Genomic DNA, 25,061 nt, shown 5'->3' on the forward strand with positions numbered 1-25,061 from the left:
TCAAAACTACAGCAGGATTTAAGACAGGCCTTTTAGATAGGATTCTATATATCCTGAACCAGAGGCAAAATTTCAAGTAGGGAATCTGCAGACTGTTGTTATTTGAGAAGATCTAGCCCCGGCAATTCAGGCCGATGAGCCTCTTTCCCAGATTAACCCTGCAGAGACACACAGAGCAGCACTTGTGTCCCAGCTCTGGCCCTGTCTCTGGCACAGACTCACGCTCTGGTAAGGTAAACACAAGATGTGTTACGAAGGTTCAGACCCTTATGTCTGTTATTATGTGTTGATTTTTTAAAAAATGCATTAATAAATTGCCTTTAAGGAAAAAAAAAACATATTCCTCCTGAACAGTTATCAAACTGTAAATGAAGCTTAACAGTAAAATTCAGTTAAAAAAGGACAAAAGTTGTACTTCATTTTCCTCAGGAGTCACAGTCCTTTTAAAGTCAGTACACTTTAGTTAGGTATCTAAAGCCAGCAGTTATCTGTAAGAAAAGAGTAACTAAATTATAGGTGTTTCTTTATTCCACCATAAATTGACATGTTCTAACAAGACAGTTTGTTTGCTTTTATTGTTCAAAAGCCCCATAGCCTTTACTGTCTGCTCCTCCACTTGTCTTAAATGTTTGATTAAACACTGTGAGAATTGTCAGTATTGATAAACTCCTTTCCAGTACATTAAGCGCTCTAATCCTTTACATTCCTACTCTATCTCCATTGCCAAGTCAGTCAGCTTCCTTAGCGCTTGATTTTAGGCCAATATTTGCATTAGAAATGGCCTATAAATAAAAATTACAGCAATAGCAGGAAAAATTGTTTTTCTGCATCTGAGGAATTCTGACAGAAACAGTACGTGAAACGCTCTGCTTGTTCTTCTAGAATCACAGGAATTAAATAGCTAACCAGTGAGCTAATTAAAAGGGGTAATTAAACTCAGCACTTTTTTTCTAAATTTCTGAGTTTTCTAAATGTTTTAATTTTGATGAGTGGCAGTGCTATTTATCTTTCCTTCACGAGCTTGAACTAAACAGGAGTTTTTTTGGTGTCTGTACCATATTTTGGATTAGACTGTGTGTTTATTGTGATAATTTAATAAAGGAGGCTTCAAATCAGGAAGTTCAGAACTCGGTATGAACTCTGATGATTTTTGGCACTGTTAGGGTTGGCATTTTGTTTTTATTTTTTATTGCATTCCTTTCTTCATACAGCTCCAACATTGAAATTTATGTCTCAAATATAGAATATGTCAAAATCTATTTTTCAATGCAAAAGATATTTAATCTGGAATGCAATATTGCACAATTTGACTATGTTTCACGTTATTTCCTTTTTGCCTCTTTGAATTTTACTTGGGTGAATCGTGGGGGGCAGAAACACATTTCAGGGCAGCAGGGACATGCTGTAAATGATGTATATTTTTATCCGGATTACACAAACATAACGAAGTTTGGAACAATATAAATAATGAGCTAGATAGCTGTGTTAGCTACACAATGTCGTGTAGCATATTTGTGAATGCTTCTTCAAATTCAGACTCATCTAATTTCATCCAAATCAGGAACTCTTATTACCATTTGTCTCTGGCCATACCTGTGAGCTATGTGAGACAGCATGGCTGTATCGTCCTTGCCGGCGCTTCACAAATTTCAACCAGCCAAGTGTTTGCCTGCGTATCTGTAGGAGGCGGGCAGAGAACTTCAGTATCTCCTCTTCTGTATTTTGTGAATGTAAAACTTCTGTAAACTCAAACAGGTAATTGGATGCAAAAAGTATTTGGTATTTCAATGCTAGTGCCATCTTAGGAAAGATATTCACAGAAGCTTAACATGTCTTTACCTTGTCACAACTGCTACGGAACCATGCCATTTCTAAATGAAATCACTGACTGCTTATATTTGTTCTCACCAAAGGCTGACCAAGTTCAGTATGTCATTTGCATGTTTCCCTATTTAAAAGATGATTTGGGAATGCCACATGCAACACAATGATTAACAGTGGTTAGCCAGGGCAAAAGTGTAAATACCAGGTCCTAACCCTGTTATCTTTCCACAGATATTGTTTCCAGGGACCGCAGCAGGTATTTTGCCTGAGTAAAGGCAGGAGGATCAGGCTCCTCAGTGCAATTTTATATGAAAATGAAGTGGATGAGGTATTTCTATCAGGCTCATTTAAAATAAAATAGGAGGGCTGCCTTTTGTCTGCACTGCTAATAAGAAAAATATGCTAGAATAGAAGGTAATTGTAATAAGGTATGTCCCCATTTTTCTCAATTTTGCCCAGTTTTCTTTGATATGATTATGGATGTCATATATAAATGGTATTTCTTCAGGGTGGATTTATTAATTTTGGAGATGTACATTCTTCTAGTACATATATAAGAATTGACCATTTATACATAGGGGAAGAGAAAGGGTAGAAAGACATACAGAAAACAGACGGTGTAGCAAAGAACATTGTGTCTGCGGCATTCTTCATAAATAACATGAATCACACAGAATTGCCAGAGATTATTTTAATGGCTCGACCCTTATGCTGTTATGGTAATTACAGGGAGGGTTTTAAGCCCCTCCACCAGGGAAATGATGCATTGAAATAGTAAAATTTTGTAATAAATTTCCATTGTTATTCAACATTCTTTGTCAGAACTTTGGGGATTAATAGTTCCAGTACTTTTTTCCTTCTGGAGAACCATAAACAGCAATTTAAAAAACCGCAGAAAACATGCTGCATATCTAAAATTGATGCAACTCTCCTTGATTTCAGTGAAATGGTGCTGATTTACCCCAAATGAATTCCTGGCTCATCTTTTCTATATGTGGGAGAAAACTACTTCAGGATGAAAGGTTCCTGGATAGGCAGGGACATACTTCATGACAGTTAGGTCCATTTAAGTCCACTGTTTACCTGCTGGGTTAAGGAATCAGTTAAGGGTACATATGTCCAGAGTTTCTCAGTCTGTCTTTTCTTTCCTTATGGAAATTCTGTCCAGGAAGGAAGGATTTGTGGAGTTAGACTCTTTGTCTCTGGTTTCTGCACATCAGTCAGTTAGGATGGAGGAGCAGCAGGTATGTGAGTAAGCATGTCTTGTGCACACTGCATTTTGTGCCTGTGCACTGATTTCTGTCTGGAGAATCATGGAGACATCTTTGGCAACCCCAGTGATTCATAATGCCATTGTGAATTTTCTGGTTCAGAGTGAGATACTAAGCAACAGGTTTTCGGAACTATTTTGACCTTCTTATCTTTTGCAACAGGGATGAAGAAGTAGAAATAGTGACCACTGCCCCTGTTTTTGCTGTGAAGTGGCTGCTCCATCGGAATGGAGCTGTCCTCACTACATTCAACACCAAAGGCTGAACTCACTCAGACTTTTTTTCCATCAACTAGTAACTAAGTGCAATGCATCCTATTCATTTAAATGTAAAAACTCAGTGCTGCTTATCAAAGGGGGATAGAACCTGGCTCCGGATAGCTGAGTATGCAGAAATAAATGGTCTGTTTGCAGAGCAAGTGGGCTAGCATGCAAGGTGCTGTCTGTGAATGATCTGACTGTAGATGTAGATTTTCCATAGGTGAGAGACAATAAGGCATCGACTACATGTAGAGTTGGTACCTTCTAGTTCTCGGTAAATTAATATTGTACTTAATGCTCACTTGCTGCCTCTTGTAGACAAGCCCCAAGATAATTGTTCATACTAAAAAAGCTGTTCTTCCTTTAACAGGAATCTTCTATCTCTCTAAAGCACGGTATTAAAGACAAATTAGATGGAAACCCTCAAAAGCTGCTAAACAGATGTAAACCAAAAACACCGGGGTATTTTATACACATGAAAATAATGATACAAGAGTTTTCCAAGTATGATAACATTACTCCTTCTATCATACTAAATTAATAACATCTCTCAAGCACCTGCCTGAACCAGAAATCTTTCCAAGAGACGAAGCATAACCTCTCTCATTAAATCAGCATTCAGAGGGCTAACTAGCAGATGCTGCTGACATGAACCCAAATGTAATCTCTTTAACCTTGTCCTGTGGGGAGCAGACAAGTCATGACCGAGTAATTCCAACTAAATTAGATTTTATGTGAAAGTGTATAATCTATATTAAATTTGATTAAAATGATTCACTGATTTGTGTTTGCTTTTAAAGGTCCTAATGTAGCCAAGGTGACCAGTTTTCAGTAATCTGTGTAATCAGATAAATTTATTTTTACATGCTTGGATAAAGATTTTTTTATCCAGTAGATTTTTCTGTATTAATCATATTTCTCTTGAATATCCATGTATAGATTAGGTGTTTTCTGTTCAGATAGAGGCTCACTGTAATTCAGTTTTCATTGTGTTAATGAAGAAAACTGTGAAATCTAACTGTGGTGACTATAAAGATATGTGATGTAAAATATAAAAAACTAACTGCAAGAAGAGAATCATCAGGTCTTCAGCTGATCAGGACAATATCAAATGCAAAGGATTGTAAGACAGGTGATTCAGAAAGGTCGAGGGGAAAGACTTTTTTTCTGTTCTCCTGTCCCCAAAACCCTGTTCAGTGGGAGGCTTTGCTCAGTGTAGACTCACCAAAGCAATAGGAGTGCAATTCTGCAGCTGCCTGTTTGTGTAGTGATAAATTTCCTGGGCATAACCCCTTCACATCCTCTTCCCCTACTGGGAGTTTATGCAAGTGGGATGAATCTTGGTCACTGACTTTATTACATTTTTAAATCTTAATTGAATACCGCTAGCACCGGTTAGTGACTGTGTTCTCAACACTAATCACAGTCTGCAATCAGCAAACAACATATAGGTACTATTTAAGAATTATTAAATTAACATGACAGTTTTATTTAATGTATAAAGTCAGGAGTTGCTGTGTGCTGAATGTAACTCTTAATTTCAGTGGGGAGATTATGGGCTCTCTACAAGAATTTTTTATTTTTTTAATAAGAAGCTACCTTTATCACTGTTTCTCTCAGGTATCTGGTGGCTTTTTTTGGTGTGTTTTTTTTTTTCCTTGGACATCATATATTTCTGTAGTTTGAAGGCCATGCTACAAATCCACAGTTCTATAGTGAACAAGACTTACTACAAGGGTACAGGTCATCTTTAGAGACATCAATAGATTTGAAACAGTGCTTGTATAAAATAGCTTGAAGCTGCAAAAGGAAATTAAGATGTATTATCGGTGATGTTAACCAGGTGATACTGCTGTATAACCCTCATGTTAAATTTTGGGTTATGCATATATTAAACTGCTAACTACTCTAGGTAGCTACAGCACAATATTGGAATAAATCAAAGGGAATGAGGTGTTCAGTGTTCACTTGGCATTTTATTCCTTTAGGCTGCTCAGACTGTTTTCCCACTCTTAATTACCACAAGTACAGCTCTTTGCTCATTCTTCCTTATCACCTCAACAGACCCTGTGTAGACCAGATAGCTCACTAAGCCTGTTCCTCACCTATGGAGCAAAACACTTCAGTTCATATTCAATTTTAAGTGTGGGAATATCTTCACAGATTTACATGGGATTCTTCACAGGCTTAAAATTCAGCATGAATTTCTGTCCTTTTCTGGAGTGCAGCAGAGGAAAACTCCCCTCTTCCTCAAAGACTATGTCTGAAATCTACTCTGTAGTACTCATCAACTTGTTTAACCTATTCTCTCTCAAGACATCATCTCTGGTGTTAAAACTCTTCTGAATAGAATAAAAGCATGAGTCAGTGATCTGTTCCTCTGTTCCCTTCTCTACATTCTCCACTGGAAACAAAGCAAAGCTATTCCACCTCAGCATCTGCACTGGTTCTGAGCCAAGAGTTTTCTTTGTCCTTCTAGTCTTTATTGAGTGGGAGAACAGAAAACAACATAAATTGTTTCCCTTCTTTAGAGGATCACTCCTCAGTTTCTTCTTAATATAATGAAAAAAAGTGTCCTATACTTCACTGATACCTTTTAAGCTTTGTGTTATTTTTCTAACTATAATTTTACTTAAAACTTTTGTTGAACATTTGAAAAAACAAAAGTTCTAATTTTTGGATTTATTTCTACTAGACACAGAGTTGGTGGAAACTATCCATATTCAAAGATCTGACATTCAAAATAACCAAGACATGACTAGATGAAAATGGAAACTATTCCATTTATAGACCTCTATACCACCTACCTATATTTTTGTTGTGCATGGAGCATTCATATTGGCTTATTAAATAACGAGGTTGCATTCTGTTTGTTTAATTTATAATGCCTTCTTTTTTTCACGCCTTGAGACAGCTGTCCTCCTCTTCAATTAAAATAACAGGATTGTAAATGTCAGTGCTATGACTTAGCAAAACTTACCTATGTGTTAAGTTTTAAATACATTAGTAAGCCCTAACTCAATGAGTGGAACTTAATTAAGCATGAGTGAAGTCGCTGGAGCAGCTCTGGTTTTGAAGGTGAGATAGAAAAGCTCTTTGGGGAATGAGGAAACAAGATCAGATGAGTGTTGTTCCAAGAAAGCTTATAATATCCTTTCAGTCATCTTCTCTTTCTCTACATTTTGCGTATGACAAACGCTCTTTCACTGGATCTTGATTAACTATCCCAAAACAACAGTACGGAAGAACCTGTGGCTCCTAAAAAGCAAGCAAGGGACAGCCTAGTAATCCCATTTATATTCATCCACATTAAAACCACAGTTATATGTATGGGAAGTTTGTAAGCAGAGAAGTTAACTCCTTTGCAGATTTGTGTTATATTTAAAAAAATTACTAGTCATTGTTACTATAAAGAATAGCTCTTTATTTTTCATATCTAAAAGATTGAACCCTTCACCATGATTAATGAAGTCTGGTTGTTATCTACTTTTGCAATAAAAAATGATATACAAAAGAAACAGTCTGAAAAAACACAAAGGTAAAATGCTAGCATGAACATTTGTACCGACACTGTTAATTAAAAGACTTAACTTATTAGTCTTTAAGTAGCAAAAAAAAGAGAAACAAACAAGTATAATTTGCTAGATTAATTTTATGTTCTGTTCTATTCAATCAAACTATACCTATAGTGAAAATGACAAATCTGAGTTGTCAGACTATGGATGATAAGAAAGATAAAGGTCATATATTTTAATGTCATAGAGGTCTTATTAAAGGAACCCTAATTACATTAGGTATCCATGAAACATTAATTAAATACTGTCTGAAATAATTAGGTCCAAGTTACTGATGATTTAATTAAACTCAGTTTTTTATTTTATAAGAAAACTACAGGTCTGGTATCAGTCTGTTGGCAGGATAATTGATAATGTGTCAGAAGAGCAAAATAGTAACCTTGACCAGCTACGTCGGAAGGACACTACGGTGAGTGGGTTGTCTTACTTGCCACACCTCGTGGGAATGAAAACACATGGTGTGCTTGATTTATTTCAAAGCATGCAGAATTCAGAAGAAAGAGAAAGGTTTTGGCTCATATTCTCAACTTGGTAAACTGTCATAGCATATCAGATGGCAGTTCCTGACCTCTTGGTCCTGCTGAGATTCCTTGCAAATTTTGGTGAGGAATCTTTGTCTTATCAAGTAGGAGGACTTCTAGAACATAAGGCAGAAACACACCTAAAAGTCTGGTTTTACATATCTACCACATGCCCCCCAAAGCTGCAAACCCTTCTCCTATTCCCCTCTACAAGGAAAACGTGATTGTGTAAACAAGCTAATGACTCCTTTGCATACGAGGCCAGGCCAACTCCATGGTTATATATAGATAAAGAAAGCAAGACTGGGGGCAGATCAGCTGGCAAAGTGCTAACCTTTTAGAATGAGTGAAATATTGCATGAGTGAAATACCATCCCCTACTTAAACAAAACTGCCACAGAATATATGTGAGATTACCTGGAAAAAGAACCCAAAGAGCACTGGAAAGGCAAGAAATATGTATGGCAAGTTTGTATGTGGAGTGAAGCAGTGAAGCCATTTTGAGGAACAAGAGCCTTGTGCTGTCTATACCATGACTGGGAACACAGACTACATGGCATTACAGACACGCACTCTATGACTTGACTCTGAACACCCACATCCACTGGCAAGAGAGATCTAAACCCTTTTTTGCAAGCTGACCAGCTGATCTCAGACAAGTAATCCTCACACTTCAGTTTCTCCCCTTGTAAAATGAAAAGGAACGTCTTTATTTGCCTCATAATTGTAAGGAGTACTTTCTAATGCCTGTAAGTGATACTGCTATAGAAAATTAACTTATCACTCTAAAACTAAAAAGATTGTTAAAAATTAAAAAACAGACCAGAAACCTCTCATAGTTTATATTGTACAGAGTAAAGCAGATTCAACTAAGGAACACCTATCTTATCCTCTTGATAAAGTGCTACAAGTTCTAGTGTCCACTGGAATCAACAGATCATTGAAGAGCCTAATATTTCACTATGTAAAAGTAATAAATTCTTAGAAAGCTAAAATTTCATCACAGCTATCACTGGCAGGATCGGGGCTTTTTTGACCACAGTCATCATTGTGACACCTAATGAACACCCATACTTTACAAGAGAGACGTGAATAATTCCAAAGTGCTAAGGAAATGCTACAATATTGACTCAGTAACTAGTCAACCTCTTAATTTTTTGTTTAAGTTTTCCAATAAACTTAACAATTGACTCATCAGTTGGACACTTCTGGAAAGATGGTGTGTTTTATATATCATGTATGAAAAACATGACCGCTCTACTGGGCACTGTACCTTTTTGTTTGCTGCTGCTTCCACATCTTCCTCAAGATGTTAATGAAACTTTTCTCTTAGGCTTTCTCAGTCTTGAACCTGCTTTCATTAAAGATGAGGACTGAAACAACGTAAAAAAAGTCTGTTTTTAAAATCAAAAGGAATTGCTGTTTTCTTTGTTTTTAAAGAAAGCTTTGTTCTAGTCATTCAAAAGACAAAAACAGAAGTTTCATTCTTTTCTTCTGCAAACTCTGCATGACATTGATTCCTAATTTATGATGTAAAATAGTCCTATATTTTACCCTGCCTGATTGCTTGTGCCACCTATGTAATGGTGTCTGTACAAAAGTCCTTAATGCTTTCTGGGAGAAGTAAAATTTTATTATGAAGTTTTTCATTAAATCCTCTTTGACAGGCACTGTTATAGTAATCAGTATAACAATGGTATGAATTAGCATCTGTATAATGTTTCAAAACTATTAAAGCTATAAACATACTAGGTAGCAATGAGCAATGTAGAAAGCAGACCTTCAATATTAATATACTGTTTCAAAAAATCCTGTTGTCACTGTTTAGTACCAGAGTACAGTTATTAAAATGAGAGTTTTTATTCCTAAAGTCTTAATTTCCACTGAAATAAACTGCCTTTTAACATGTTTTTGATACACTTTTAAAAACACAGAAATCTTTCATGTATTTGATAAGAATATAATTGTCTAAACACCTCCAAATAAGGAGTACATTACATACTTGCCAAAGAGGTTGCAATCTGTTAAACAGTGTGTTGTATGCTGCTTTTTCGCTTTTGCAGATATACGCACACATATCCTGTAAGGTATTTAATGGTCATTGTTTGTCTGCAGACAGTATACAGACAAAGCAGACACAGGCACAGAAAAGCGTCCAGGATCTGGGACAAAGAGGCAAGCAGATGAATTAATGGGAAACCGATAAGACAGTGTCAAACAGGACACTGTTCAATTCCTAGATATTCTACCCAGAAAGATAGTCCACATCTAAGTTTTATGTTGTTTGGTATATAAGGCCAGTCTTACTACAGCACACATCCTCTGGAGTCTGATACGTAAGATTTTTTTCTCATACTGAGTAATATCAAACAGCTCCATGACCGCTGCTTCTCAGATCACCAGTCCAAATCAGTACTGTTTGAGTCCTTACTGATATTTGTTGCCCTTGTGAATTTGTCTTTACCTTTTTTTTACTGTAAAAAACATAAAAGATTTAAGTACAGAATATTAAATGTGATACATGGTGAAAGCACTCATGAATTTTTTATAGAAGATGATGGGCCAGGTCCTGCTCCCCTAACCTAGGCAAAAAACAGGCTGCAATGGAAATTCTGCCTCAGTTTCTCCAACAGGAGCAAGTGCTATACAGTACTATCCCTTTATGTCATTGTAGGAATCAAATTATTTAGGAAAATGATCTCTCAAATTAATCCTTTTCCAAGTGACATTAACTGTCAACAAATGAGATGGAGAATGAAAAGATAACAGCTGCTTGTGTTATACCTGTTTTGCCACCTGTTAACTGAAATGAATGAATAAACTGAATACTGTTGGGGAATCCTTGGATTTCCTGAAAACAGTGTCTAGAAAATCAGCTTCCATTCAAAGACAGATTGGTGACTGAGTTTATAGAAGTTAAATTTCAAATATCCCATACGCAAAATAAAATTATATCAGACTGTGAAGGCTAACAACCAGTTGAAAAAAAATGTTTTAAATGGTTTTAGCACAACAAACTAGACAGAAACAAGCTTGCATATTGACAATAACATTGACAACATCTGTCCCTTGAAAATCCATAAACTGTGTATATATTTGCAACATTTCTCCCCAGATATTTCTAAATCCTGCTTTTAGACTTTAAAAGCAATGCAGATCCAGTACGAATTTCTTTATGTGAGCAAAGATGCTCTGCTAGAGATGTCTCAGAGCACACAGCTACCCACAAAATTGTAAGAGTCTGCAAAACAACCTAGCAGAAGCAGATCTACAATTAACAAACAAATTTGACAAGGCAGTTGCTGGATCTTTACTTATTTTTACATTACAAGCACTTACCTGATGTCTCGTGCAATATGCTATAAAGATATTTCCTAAAAGATTTTGGCAAATGAATTATGTAGCTGAAATGTAATAACGAAGGTAGAAATTTGTCCTGTTATCAGTCATACACATTCAAGCAGAAACCCAGTGCAGCGCAGTAGATAGAACTATAAGCTCTGGGATCTTCTCATTCAACCAAGATTGCTTCATACAAAAGTTGACAATACACTACTGAAAGCCATTGTTGATATTCAACATTTTTTAAATAGCTGAACAGAATAGACAATAAGGCATGAAGGAAAACTTGGATAGGAGGCTGGCCTGGAGTCTGGGTTCAGAAAGGAAAAACCATTAAAAAAGGACAATAAATATGTGATTCTCATTTTTAATTGTCCTGTATGTGTCAATTAACTGATCTTTACCATGCTGAAATTCCACCAGGTTTAAAGAAAGAATAAAAAAATGAACCACATTTTTTTTCATCTATTAAAGTCTAGGTGCAGTTTTAAATGTTGCCACTGAAAGACATATGCTTCCATGGTTCACATGCACCATCCACTAATGTAAATTAAGGAATTTGCAAAATCACTGAAAGATCCTCCCATTAATTGTTAGACCCATCTGCTTAGCTGAGGAGATCATACATCTCAGTCATTATATCAGAAAAAGGGTTCATGTGAAATACTTTCTAAAATTATGAAAAATCAAGTATTTCTATTTCCTGTTATTATCTCCTACCCCTCTATTTTCTCAACTAGAAGAGATCAGACCGCTATGTCCACTACAGTCCCTGAAGAACTTCACACAATTTTAGAGATCTTACACATCTCAGATAATGGTTTATTTTAACAACTGCTTGAATTGTGTTGGTATTGTCTAAGGCCTCAGTGCCAACAGGGTAAAATTCTACTTCGTATAACTGAAAAACTGAATCAGTACGAGCAGATCTTTTTTCTACTGACACACCTGAAGCACCTTCTGTAGATCATATTAAAAAGACAGTAGTTAGCATCTAGTAAAGGATGAGTTTAAACAATTTTATGTATTGATAATCTAGATATTCCGGCAAAACATTCTACTTCACTCTGTGACTCAGAATTATGGTTGTCTCCAGCCCGCCTTTGGATTTCATTGTGTTCTGCTTCACCCATGCCATATTCAGTACTACTTTCTGCAATTTTATTTTTTTTTTAAATGGAGAATATTGTCAGATGATTTCAAGCCTGACCAAGCAGTTTAGGATGAACGTTGGTAGAGTCATTTAGCAGGTTTTTTTGTGAACCCTTTTGTATTACCCACTAATTCTGATCATGAATTCTGAATGTGAACGTTAACTGCATTTTATAGTTCATCTTTCCCTTTTGTTTTCAGCTAGTCCACTTAGGTGAGCTACTAGAATTTAGACATTGCCTACATTATTTAGACTGCCTTGAAGGAAAGATATTACTTGGTTTGCCTATGCTATATCTAAGCTACTTGTTGTAGGAAGTCTGAAAGTCCAGCTGCGTCCAACACTTGGCACCAAGCATGTAAATTGTCCTCTTCGTCAGTCTGAATTCAGCTTGAAATCAGGCTTCCTACAAATACTGCCTGCCCCTGCAGCAAACCCATATTTGCCAGTGAGTATGACTAATGCAAGAACTGACCAACAGATGGCTCTGAGCAGAGTGCCAGGGAAGGGACTCTGAGCAGGGAAGAGTGGGCTTGAGTACATCCTTCTAAAGGACTGTTACCTGGGTCCATCTTAAAATGTTTTCCCTAAAAACAAGTATTGAAAGGATTGAAAGGACGAATACTTTGCACTCCTGCAAAGCACAATGGGTACATCCCTTTCAATTTATGAGTCCTGTTCACAGGTCCTTCTAGGCAAGTCCTAGAAGACATTCCCCATTTTAGTTGCATTTGGCAAATGATCTATCCTGACTTTCTCTAGAAGTCACCATCAGACAGCAGAGTGGAGATGTATTGAATTTAAGCAGTTTTGGTTCAAAGTCCATTATGTGGCATCATTATTAACCAGGTTTCCTCTGACCTTGCAAACAGAAGCTGTGAACAGACATGGTCAAATCACTTAACCACAGAAAGCCAAGAGACTGGGAATGAAAACTACTGGGCCTTAACATCATTGCAGCCAGGAGTGTCTCAGCAGCTTGTCTGCTAGATCCTTGGATGTTTGAATTTACAAACCAAGAACACAAAACAGATGTAACTGCATTGGTCTTCATAAAGCTAACTCATTCTGGACAATCAAATCCTGCAATTAGCCCAGCCCACCATGAAATATATTTCTAAGTTAAAAAGAAACAAGTTTGATACCTTCTTTCACATCAGAAAGAAATCAAACAAGCACAGAGCATTTTGCTTTACAACTGGCCTTCAAGTCTAAGTCATACAAAGATACACATAGTTATTTCATTGACATTAGTTCCATTGATTTCAATTATCTAATTGATGTCAGTGGAAATGTTCATGTGCTTGCAATAGGTCTACAGGATTGGGTCTAAAACAACTAGAGATAGGACATCTGTATTGAACACTATTGCCTTTTCCCTTGTTCCTATGAGTTTGCCAAAACAACTTTCAGCACAAAACCTAAAAATCAAATATAATATAATTTGCAATATCTCTTTAGATACCTTTCTTCCTTCTTGACACTTAAAATGATTTCTTTTCACTGTGATTTGTATTCTAAACAATTAAATAAACTTTTAAGTTTCGCCAGGGCAGGAAATCTTCTAAATAGCGGTGGCAAGATCTTTTTATGCAGTAGTGCTCATATGAATAAATGCACCATAGGTTACACTCCAAAGGTATGTGAGAAGAAATAGAACATGAACCTGGGGCTCTTTAAACATCTTGTCCAAAACTATGAATCGCAGAGCACCTTAGCTTTCAAACAGGCAGAAGATTTGAATAAGGAAAGGAATCCACCACTAGTTTTCCAGGTCAGGCTCCTCCTGTGTTATTACACAGATGTTATAGATACACTGTCTGTTTGAAATTTGTCTGTTCTTAAAAGGATAAGAAATTCTATTCTCAAACTCCCAGTGTTTCACCCAGTGGAATTCTAAAATTGTCAGTAATAATTCTGTAAATTATGTCTACATGAAAATTGCAGTTTTACCCTTCTGAAGGAAAGGATTATTTTACCACATAGTTCAGCGTTCATCTCTGAAAATCACTTACGAGGTTGCTCTTGGCAAATTCACAAACTGCAGTTGTCAGGACTATCATAAAGTTGTATGCAATGCCAATTTAACGATAACGTTACACTGGTTTTCTCTCTAGTCTTGCATGGAGCCTGTGAATTTGTGGGAAAGAGATATTCAATACCAATGTATTCATGAACAATGAACAAAATGACAGATCTGTGTTCTGGGGACATAACATACACCTTGTCCACATTTCATTTGGATCCTTTCAAATGACTGCCAATCCTGCTTCCAGATAAGTATAGAACATTACATGTATTCAGTAACTTTTTAAATTATTTTAAAGTTTTAGGTTACTACTTTAATTGCAAAGTCTTGATTTTCCTCTCTTCCTAAAGCCACGATATGAATTCTTCTCTCATTGTTATAATTTCCTGTGATATAAGCCTGCTATAATTCAGCACTCGACTGCGTTGAATCCCATTATGAAGTCTCATCTTATATCACAGAGAGTATATCTGAATATAAAACATAAAATGCTTAGCTTGTAAGGATATGGAGCTTGTCACCTCCTTAATTTGATCACTAAAGTGAAATTTTGGATAAAAAAGTTGGACTATAATGGCAAGATAATGCTAAATATCCAGATGTTTAAAATGAGTGACATACTGTGCATTTCAGAGATAGAGATATGTGTGACCTTCACACAAGTTAATTAAAATATGGAGAAAAAAAATCAACCTGCATTTTCCTAGGAAGCTTGTATTTCAAATGTCCCTGACCCTAACTAATAGATGCGATAGTCCAATATGTCTGCTATTCCCCATACAAGGTCCCCTTTAATAATTTCCCTCTAGAGATTATCATAGTGAGGATGCCCTGTTGCTCAGATTTGTACATGTTTAAAGGTAATTCACTTTTACTGGTCCACATGTGGCATTGGTTTAGACTTTGAACATTTTGTCTGTTTTAAAGTAATCCTGGGTAGATCTTAAATGAGACATTTGTGTTGACCTTCCAATACTATCTGATGATTTGGTTCCTTAATCCCACTACAGTAAATTTGCAGTAGTAAGTATAGAGACTCTTTGGTTTACTGAATTCTTTTTCAGGAGTAAGAACAAAGTGTTAGAAATAATGTAACACACAAATCAGAATGTGTTGTTTCCTTGATGGAATAACAGTAACTATAAGAAATCACAGACTGAAAGTCTTAAAGTAATACCAAAGAAACTCAGGAACAAGTTAATAGATCAATGTTTGCTTGCAATGCCTTTTCAAACTTGAAGCCAATTCTCGCACATTCATTGCTTACTAACTGTTCAGCAGCTAAAATAGGTTACTTGAAAAGGCACAGACCTATATGAAATGAAACTATCAGAGCTGGATAGGGAAATAACTTTCTCATTCTACAAAGTGTTTCAGTGTTTCTCCAGATTTCACATTCTAGATTGGGGTGGAAAAAACACTGAATTCCTCCTCAACCCCCCCAATCCCAGAACTTTGAAGCCTACTGCAGAAGCAACTCTCTGATATTAAGGCACCTACCTATGACACAGAAGACTAGGTCAAGCCTTTGTTCTTCTAGCCTGTTCCACCAGAGCTAATTGCCATAAGCACCATGCTACTAAGCAGTTAAGAGACGTCATACTTTCATCTTTCTGTTGGAGCTGTTTGACTTTGCAAACTGATTAAATATTCTTTCCGTAGGAACTAGAGCGTAGATCTGCTGCAACTCAAGAGAATGATTTAAGCATGGCATGAACGACTCTTTATACTTTCACAAATCTAGTCCTCAGCTTGTTTCCTTCCATATTGTCTGTCCACAGTTGGCTGCTTTATCTGGATTATAAAGTGTGCAACACTTTAAACAGGGTAAACTAGGGGGAATCTATGATACAGTAAACAGCAGCTTCATGGTCAGGGTGTAATTGTCAGGGTGGTGAAAGGTCTTAAGTCTGAATAGTCCAACAGTCTGTGACTATCTGCTGTTCCATCATATGTCATCTTAAACCTGAGAAGCCTTTTCCAGTGAAAGTCTTACAGAAGTGTTATGATCCTGTGAAAAGTTTTAGTTTCAATGAACTGACATTTTCTGATGAAAAACCATATTGTCTAAACATTCCTTGATAGCGCTGATGGGGTGTGTGTGTATATATATATATAAAAGTTAAAAGATTTTCCATTGTTAGAAATCATATTTATAAAAATGATTACAAATCCATTTCAACTGAGGAAAGGTAGAAAATGCTAACAATGAGTGGCTAAATACTTGCTGCTCACATAAAAACACACCTTTTTTTCTAACACAATTGTGGCGCACAAGACATGGAGGTGGGCTTGAGGGAAAAGATGCTATAAACAGTGGGCGCTTTTTTTTTGCAGTAAATTTTCATAAAAAATATCTACAAAAAGGCCGAGTTACCAGTGTTGGATATTACAATGTATTTGATTAATTTTTTCTTTTTTAATATAAAATTGTCAGATAATCTTGCCCTGTAAAAATACTACATTTTAAAATTCACCGTGGAGCTGTCAGGCACCCACAGCGTCTTAGAGCTAGGGCTGGTACCGAGCTTGTGCTCCTTGTCAAAATTTAATGAGACGACCAGTTCTAAAATAATTGAATTTTCATATCAGAGTGAACCAGGATTACTCAGACAATAAAAATGCTGAGTCCTGTACTGTTACTGGCAAATACCTTCTGCTTTGCTCATGAAATCAGTATGTAAATGTTCAGGGTTTGTATTTGAGGCATCTTATGCATTTAGAGTTGTAGTACTAGCAATAATTTCAAATGGTGCCGTTGATAAGTAGCTGGGTGGTTTTTTTTTTTTTATAATGTTCAAACTGTAATTTGTTTGGTGAATCAGGATAAGCATTTGGTTTATATTTTATATAAATGTTAATGCAGCTGCGGTTTAATTATGTTTCTTAACTTTTAGCGTTTCAAAAGTAGAATTTGAAGACCACTCCATCAGACTGTCTTGCTTTCATGGCGCACTTATTTGAGTACTGCCCCACTGACATATGGCTTTAAAAAAGTAGGACTGTCCAGAAAGTTAGTGCCTGCTACAGTGACGAACACGGGTGGAGTGGTGAGGAATGAAGAGTAGTAGAATGTTGTTGTGTGCATTCTTCAGCTTGCAGGTTAAAAGTCAGAGAGAAAAGGTCCCCATGAGAAGTACAAAAGGATGAAAAAAAAAAAACCCTCAACCCAAAAAAGCCCCAAATTTGGGACTACCCACATAAATGCTTTAGGCAAATATAAAACATACTCCAGCACCACAGTGACTGGTACTACAGAAATGGCTAATGGAAATAACGGAATGGATTCGCAATACATTGTTTGGCTGAACATTACTCACAACTATTTATTTTCTTGTTTTCCAGAGGTTATTATGAGATATAAATCTTCAGGAACAGGGATAACCTAACTTTACAAACAGGCCAAATGTCTGTGACTTTCTTAGCAACACGAGTTTTACATGACTGCACAAAGTTGTGCTAAATCTTAAATGTGTGGCAAACACATATTTCACTAACTATATTTCACAAGGAAGAGCTACTGAACAACTCGCAGCACATAAAAGACCTGTGATCCATTATCACATTATGCTTTCTAGCACATATCTTCTTACCAAACACACCAACCTGTCATCATTATTAACACTTAAGGCAGAGATAATCAGCCACATACATAATTTTGTTTCCCTGACCAGCTCACTTAATTTAATAGCTATTCTTGTGTAGCTGCCCAGATATGCTACAGAAAATCTCTAATAAAAGAGAGAGGAATTTGGAAAATGCAATTCCAAACCCAAAAGGGTTTGTGAGATTAATTCCAATCTCTAATAAAACATGAAGTGAAAAAAATCTTTGCTCTGACTGCTGTCCGACACCCTTCTCTCAGTCAGGGAGGAGACCGCATTGCTTGATGGGAGATGTAGTTTAATCCTGAACACTGAATTAAAACAATGAAGAAAGGCAGGAAAGTTGCAATCTGAAAGGAGAATAATCTATCTCCTGTGCTTTGCTTAAATACGGCAGAATGCTGGGGTGGAGATCTTGTAAGACCTGTAGGGCCAGGTGAACACCTGAAATTTTTGTTATTACTGTAATATTGGTTAGGAAAGTGATTATTAATAATGACATTAAAATCTGGAATTGTGCGTTCAAGTGTATTTGTTTTCTAGTCTGCAATCTTAACCGGATCATAGCCATGTGGTTGGTAGCTCCCTTTTTTAAAAAAAGACCTTCACCAATACTTCTGCAGATGAAGGCTACTTGATAATACTGTTGAAGTCTTCTTTTCTATTAGCTGCGCATGAAGCCTCAAAGTTGCAGATAGTCCTGAAAACGGATTATGGCTTATTTTAATAATGAGTTGTTTGTATAGGGGTGCTCAATCTGCCTGTCAACTGACTGAGTAAAAGTTTGCCTTTTGCATGATGACCTTGAATATTTAATCAGAGAGAAGACTGCATGGATTCGGGGACGTATAGTTCTACCAAAATCATAGTATGTAGAAAAGAAGAGAACTATGAGCCCAGAAAACTACATCTTGATCAGGCAATGCCCAACAGTCGTATAAAGTACGTGATAAAGTTATCGGTCGCCTGGTTTAAGCGTGCAGAAGGTACCGCTGGAAACATTCCCACAGATATTTCTTTCTTGCCCCAGTAGCTCCTGGAAGAGGTGACATAGCTGAGACTTTTGACTCAGTCACTTCCACATTTATTTTTTTGTTGTTCCTTGCTCTGCTTACTTAATATTGCTTTACTTAGCTATAGTCTTGCTGCCCTACTGAAGGGGTTTTTATGACTGGGTTTTTTTTTGATGTGCAGAATAATAAACAGTGATTTCTCTACTTCACCTGGTGAGTTAGTTAATATCATGAATGGTAGACCAGAACTGGAAAAGAAGACTAAGAACTAGAAAAAAAAGCTCAGAAAAAGAAAATTAGAAAACCTGAGAAACTGAATAAAGCAGTTATTCTTGTTTTATAACTTGCGGACAGTTAACCAAGAAGGAAAAACTACACTCAGCAAGTGTATAGAGGCCGTGAGCAGTTAGCCTACTGAACTTCAAGCTCTATAAATTACTCCCCTAAGGTAATAGCAGACACAGTAAAGCACTCCCATGTCCTAAAAGGAATGCCTACCTGAGATTACACATGCCAGGGAAAGGGGACAATATCTATGCAACTTATCTCTCTCAGATGAGGCTTCTCTACATCTAGAGGTCTTTCTTGTCCTGAGGGGCCCAAAACTGAACACAGAATTCAAGGTGCAGCCTCACCAGTGCCGAGCACAGGGGCCCCATCCCTGCCCTGCTCCTGCTGGCCACACTATTCCTGACACAAGCCAGGATGCTGTTGGCCTCCTTGGCCACCTGGGCATGCTACTGGCTCATGCTCAGCTGGCTGTCAGCCAGCACCCCCAGGTCCTTTTCCACCCAGCAGCTTTCCAGCCACTCTTCCCCAAGCCTGTAGTGTTGCATGGGGTTGTTGTGACCCAAGTGCAGGACCTGGCACTTGGCCTCGTAGAAGCTCATAAAAGTAGCCTCGGCCCATTAATCCAGCCTGTCCACGTCCCTCTGCAGAGCCTTCCTGCCCTCGAGCAGATCAACACTCCCATCCAGCTTGGTGTCATCTGCAGACTTACTGAGGGTGCACTTGATCCCCTCATCCAGATCATTGATAAAGATATTAAATAGAACCTGCCCCAACACTGAGCCCTGGGTAACCCTGCTTGTGACCGGCGGCCAGCTGGATTTGACTCCATTCACCACAACTCTCTGGGATCCACCATCCAGCCAGTTTTTTACCCAGTGGAGTACACCTGTCCAAGCCATCAGCTGCCGGCTTCTCTAGGAGAATGGTGTGGGAGACAGTGTCAAAACCTTTACTAAAGCCTAGGTACACAACATCCACAGCCTTTCCCTCATCCACTAAGCTGGTCACCTTGTCATAGAAGGTCATTGGGTTAGTAAAGCAGGACTTGCCTTTCCCAAACCCATGCTGACTGCATCTGATCCCCTGGTTGTGCTGTACATGCTACATGATGGCACTGATGGTGATCTGCTCCATAACCTCCCCTGACACTGACGGCAGATCGACAGTTGTAACGGTGACTTAGGAAGACAAACACCATCATTCCCAATGTCCCCACCTTCCTTCTTCTTCCCCCAGCTCTATATGCTGAGCATGGCGCTATATGGTATGGAATATCCCGTTGGTCAGTTGGGGCCAGCTGTCCTGGCTGTGTCCCCTCCCAGCTCCTTGTGCACCCGGCAGAGCACGGGGAGCCGAAAAATCCCTTGACCAGTGTAAGTGCTACTTAGCAACAACTAAAACACCTCCACGTTATCACCGCTGTTTCCAGCAAAAATCCAAAACACAGCCCCGTACTAGCTACTACAAAGAAATTTAACTCTATCCCAGCTGAAACTGGGACAATCCTCCTTCCAGCCCTTCTTGTAGGCGGGCATCACATTTGCTAACCTCCAGTCAACTGGGACCTCCCGTTAGCCAGGACTGCTGATAAATGGTGGAAAGTGGCTTGGTGAGCACTTCCAGCATCTCCCTTAGCACCCTTGGGTGGATCCCATCTGGCTCCATAGACTTGTGTGTGTCTAAGTGGTGTTTAGCAGGTCACTAACCATTTCCCCTTCGATTATGGGGGCTTCATTCTGCTCCCTTTCCACAGCCTTCCAGCTCAGAGGGCTTGGTACCCTGAGAAACACTGGTCTTACTATTAAAGACTGAGGCAAAGAAGGCATTAAGTACCTCAGCCTTTTCCTCCTCCTTTGTCACTATGTTTTGCCCTGCATCCAATAAAAGATGGAGATTCTCCTTACCCCGCCTTTTGTTGCTAATGTATTTATAGAAACTTTTTTATTGTCTTTTATGGCAGTAGCCAGATTAAGTTCTAGCTGGGCTTTGGTCTTTCTCATTTTCTCCCTGCATAAACTCATGACATCCTTGTAGTCCTCCTGAGTTGCCTGTCCCTTTGGAAGAAGGCTTCCAAAGGTCATAAACTCTCATTTTTTTCCTGACTTTCAGCCAAAGCGCTCTGTTCAGCCAGGATGGTCTTCCCTGCTGGCTCGTCTTCTGGCACATGAGGACAGCCTGCTCTTGTGCCTTTAAGATTTCCTTCTTGAAGAAAGCCCAGCCTTCCTGGACTGCTTTGCCCTTTAGGACTGCCTCCCAAGGGACTCTGTCAACCAGACCCCTAAACAGGCCAAAGTCTGCCCTCTGGAAGTTCAAGGTAGCAGCTCTACTAACCCCTTCTTACTTCTCCAGGAATTGAAACCTATCATTTCGTGGTTGCTATGCCCAAGACGGTCTCTGACCATCACATCACCCAAAAGTCATTCTCTGTTTACAGACAACAGGAGGTCCAGTGGCGCACCTTCCCTAGCTGGCTCACTCACCAGCTGTGTCAGGAAGTTATCTTCTACACACTCCAGGAACCTCCTAGACTGTTTCCTCTCTGCTGTGTTGTATTGCCAGCAGATGCCCGGTAAGTTCAAGTCCCCCAACAGAACAAGGACAACTGATCGTGAAACTTCTGCCAGCTGCTTGTAGAATGCTTCATCTACATCTTCATCCTGGTTGGGTGGTCTATAACAGACTCCAAGCAGGATATCTGCCTTGTTGGCCTTCCTATCATCCTTACCCATAAGCACTCGACCTTATCATCACAATTGCTAAGCTCTATGCAATCAAAACATTCCCTAACATATAGAGCCACCCCACTGCCTCTCCTTCCTTGCCTATCCCTTCCGAAGAGCTTATAGCCACCCATTGCAGCACTCCAGTTGTGCGAGTCATCCCACCATGTCTCTGTGATGGCAGCTATGTCACAGTTTCCCCACTGGACAATGGCTTCCAGCTCTTCCTGTTCGTTGCCCATGCCACGTGCATTGGTGTAGATGCACTTCAGTTGGGCGATTGGTCCCATCATCTTTCCTGGAGGAGAAGCCCTAATTCCTACGTGACCATTCTCAGGTGCTTCCATGGTTTCTAACACAACCATAACTTTTGCATCTTTGCTGCTGCACGGATCTCCATCCCCTACCTCCACTGAGATGGCAGACTGAAGGACCTTGGTAGCACACCATCCCTCAAACATTGGTGTGCTGCTCCCAGGCTTCTCTAGCAAGCCTGGTTTTATCCCTGTCCCCCTTCAAATCTAGTCTGAAGCTCTTTCAACAAGCCCTGCTACCAGTGACACCAGGCTCGGAGCCAGGTATTGATCTGCTGCCGCTTTCTGTTTCTCCCCTCACCATTTCCTGGAACTGGAAGGACAGAGGAGAGCACCACTTGTGCTCCTGATCCCTTAACCTGTTGTCCCAAGGCCCTGAAGTCTCTCTTGATTGCCCTTGGACTTCTTGTTGCAACTTCATCACTGCCTGCCTGAAAAATCAATAATGGAGAATAATAATCTGAGGGCCATAGCAGGGTTGGAAGCTTTCTCTTCACATCTTTAACCTGGGCCCCAGGCAGGCAGCAGACTTCCCTAGAAGTGGCTCTGGTGTGCATATTGGGCCTCTGTTCCCTTCAGAAGGGAGCATCCTATGACAACGACCCATCTTTTTTTCTTCATGGAGGCAGTTTTGACACAGGGCGTAGGCCGACAACCTTAGCGGCACCTCCAACCTAGGTGAACATCACCCTCATGATTGTCCGGTTCCACTTGCATTTAGTGAATTGGCTTTTGAAAATATGACTAAATTGTGATGTAACAGCTTAGAAAAGGTAGGTAAAAATCATTAAAGTATTACTAGAAATTTCAAATACTCTAGAGATTAAGAAAGCCACTTTTCAACCTGATCCTAAAATTCAGTGTTGCTGTTTTTACTAATAATGCATCATTATACCTTCCCCTCCCCTTTTGCATTTATATTGGATTAACTTCTCTTAAAAGCAATTCTGTAATAATATATCATTTATATGTACACTTATGACCTTACTGTGGTTTTAGTGAAAGAATGCTCATTTATATGTATCAGTTGAAATATACATTTTTGTCCCACGACTAAAAAAGGTACAGACTCACTAATATGGTCTTTTAGCCCTAAAAGACTTTAATACCCCTTTTACTTATCTTAGATCAACTTTATTATAATACAGTAATTACACAGAAAAAAAAGTAATGATCATAATGTCAGCCACATTTAACCTCCTTTGATCTCCCATGATTCTTTGCACTAAGGGCTCAAGGAAAGGCCTTCACTGACTTCTTGATAACTGAATGAGTGATTATCCTCCTTGTTAATGGGCAATGATATAGAAAACTCTTCCATATGTACAGAATATTCATGAGGGGGCTGCACAAGCTGAGATAAGACTATAAGATGCCACAAGCAATCACTTATAAGAACACTATGAAAAAATATTCATATTCAGGGACACCACTAGACTTGAGGTTTCTGGGTGAGGGAGGGCAGATCCACTGCCATCTAACTGACAGTGTCATCTGGAGAGAGGGCCTGCTTCTTGTGGCCTTCCCATGACTGAATTTTACTAGTTAAGTGCATTTGGCAACACATTGAACACGTGTGGTATTTTAGCTACCACATGTCAGAATGAGATTTACCTTCACCTGGAATCTTAGCTCCAAATGTGTGCAACCAACACAAAGCACAGACATTTGTTAATGACCAGCTGTGTAGCAGGCGCTGGAGTGGTTTTCTTTGGAAGAAGCCGGCATTGTCTGAACACCTGAAGGGCTGCCCGTTGTCTATGGGAGCTGAAGGTGAAGCAGTTGCATTTTCTTTTCCTGGGACTTCCCTCTCTTGGACTTGAAATGAGATCATAGTTATGAGGCCCACCATACACGCACACACCCCTGAACCGGATGCATTTGTGAGGCATCAGCTGCTGGCATGGCAGTATCTTCTCAGCCCATCTACTCACACCTAAGTGGTGGTAACAGACACTAAGCACAGATCAATGGTTTTCAAGAGGGGAATGTCAAAACTCATTGTTACAAAATGTTAACTGGAGCTACACTTGTTCATAGACTGTGGGTACCATAAAGGTGAATCTGAAGAAATTAGTTTTGTGCAGGTTCCTTTATTGTACGGAACTAATGGGCAACACATGGTCCAGCAGTCGCTAACTGATCAGGTAGCTTACCAGCTAACTTACCAATCTGCAGGGCAAGTAGCTTTACTTTCTTATTGCAGTTTGATACGGAACATTTTTTCCAAAATGAGATGGAAATTTTAACACTTGTAAATCTTTCCACATCCAAAATCTGAAAAATATGCAGTTTGGTTCAATCAAACCTTCAGGTGATTTTGAGATGTGTTATTTAATTTTTTATGTTGTTTCCCAATCTCTTTAAAATTTTATTCCTTAAGAAATTTCTTAAGGAAAAGTTATTTGTGAAAAGAAATGGCATGTTGATAACTGAAATTTCTTACCTAAGTATATTGAAACAGAAAATTCATACGTGTGAGCTCCTCTTAGTTTCTTTTAAAAAACTGATGTCTTCCTAGACAAATTGCATTTTGGAAAATAAACTGATGATGATGATTCTTACTAAAACAGCTCTTCTAACCACACAGAGCAAGACTTCTTGCCCAGTAAACTTTTTGAAAAGTAATGAATTATGGTGATGGGAGATCTAGAATTCTGTGCTGTGTTTAATGGATGCTCCGTTCTCTACTGTGGATCTTTCCATTCAAGGTCTTTTTGAATAGCAATACCGTATGTACTGAAATAACACGTATAGCATGATCAGCTCAGCTAGGACCAGTCATGATCCACACTGGTTTGACAATAAGCTCACTTCCTTGAAACTGTCTTTCAGTGGAAAACAGGTTTCTTATTACGCAGACCTCTGTTGGTGAAAAATACCTTGTTTCTATGAGAAATTTTTGTCCATTAAAAAACTGATTTACCATAAACTCTTTTCACCAAACCAGTATTTTTTGGGGAAAAAAATACCAACCCCCCAAAATGGTTTCATTTCTAACAACCTTCTCTTCCACTAAAATAAAGCACTGAAGCTGAGTGCTTTAGTTGCTTGACAGCTTATTCTACCATGATGATTCTGTTAGCTTCCTGAAAATCGATACAAATGCCAACCAGTGAAACCAAATAAAACCTAGTTTGAAT

General features: G+C 38.6%; 1 long non-coding RNA gene across 1 annotated transcript in view; it reads right to left on the reverse strand.

The window, feature by feature from the left end:
- The window catches only part of LOC142063111 (uncharacterized), a 124,171-nt gene that overhangs the window by 53,472 nt on the left and 45,638 nt on the right, over nucleotides 1-25,061 (reverse strand). The window contains exon 5 of the long non-coding RNA XR_012662638.1: nucleotides 8,725-8,824. This is a non-coding gene — a long non-coding RNA (uncharacterized LOC142063111). The remainder of the gene's footprint in view (nucleotides 1-8,724; nucleotides 8,825-25,061) is intronic.

The sequence above is a fragment of the Phalacrocorax aristotelis genome, chromosome 11 (genome assembly GCF_949628215.1).
Source record: "Phalacrocorax aristotelis chromosome 11, bGulAri2.1, whole genome shotgun sequence".
In the NCBI taxonomy this organism is placed as follows: domain Eukaryota; kingdom Metazoa; phylum Chordata; class Aves; order Suliformes; family Phalacrocoracidae; genus Phalacrocorax; species Phalacrocorax aristotelis.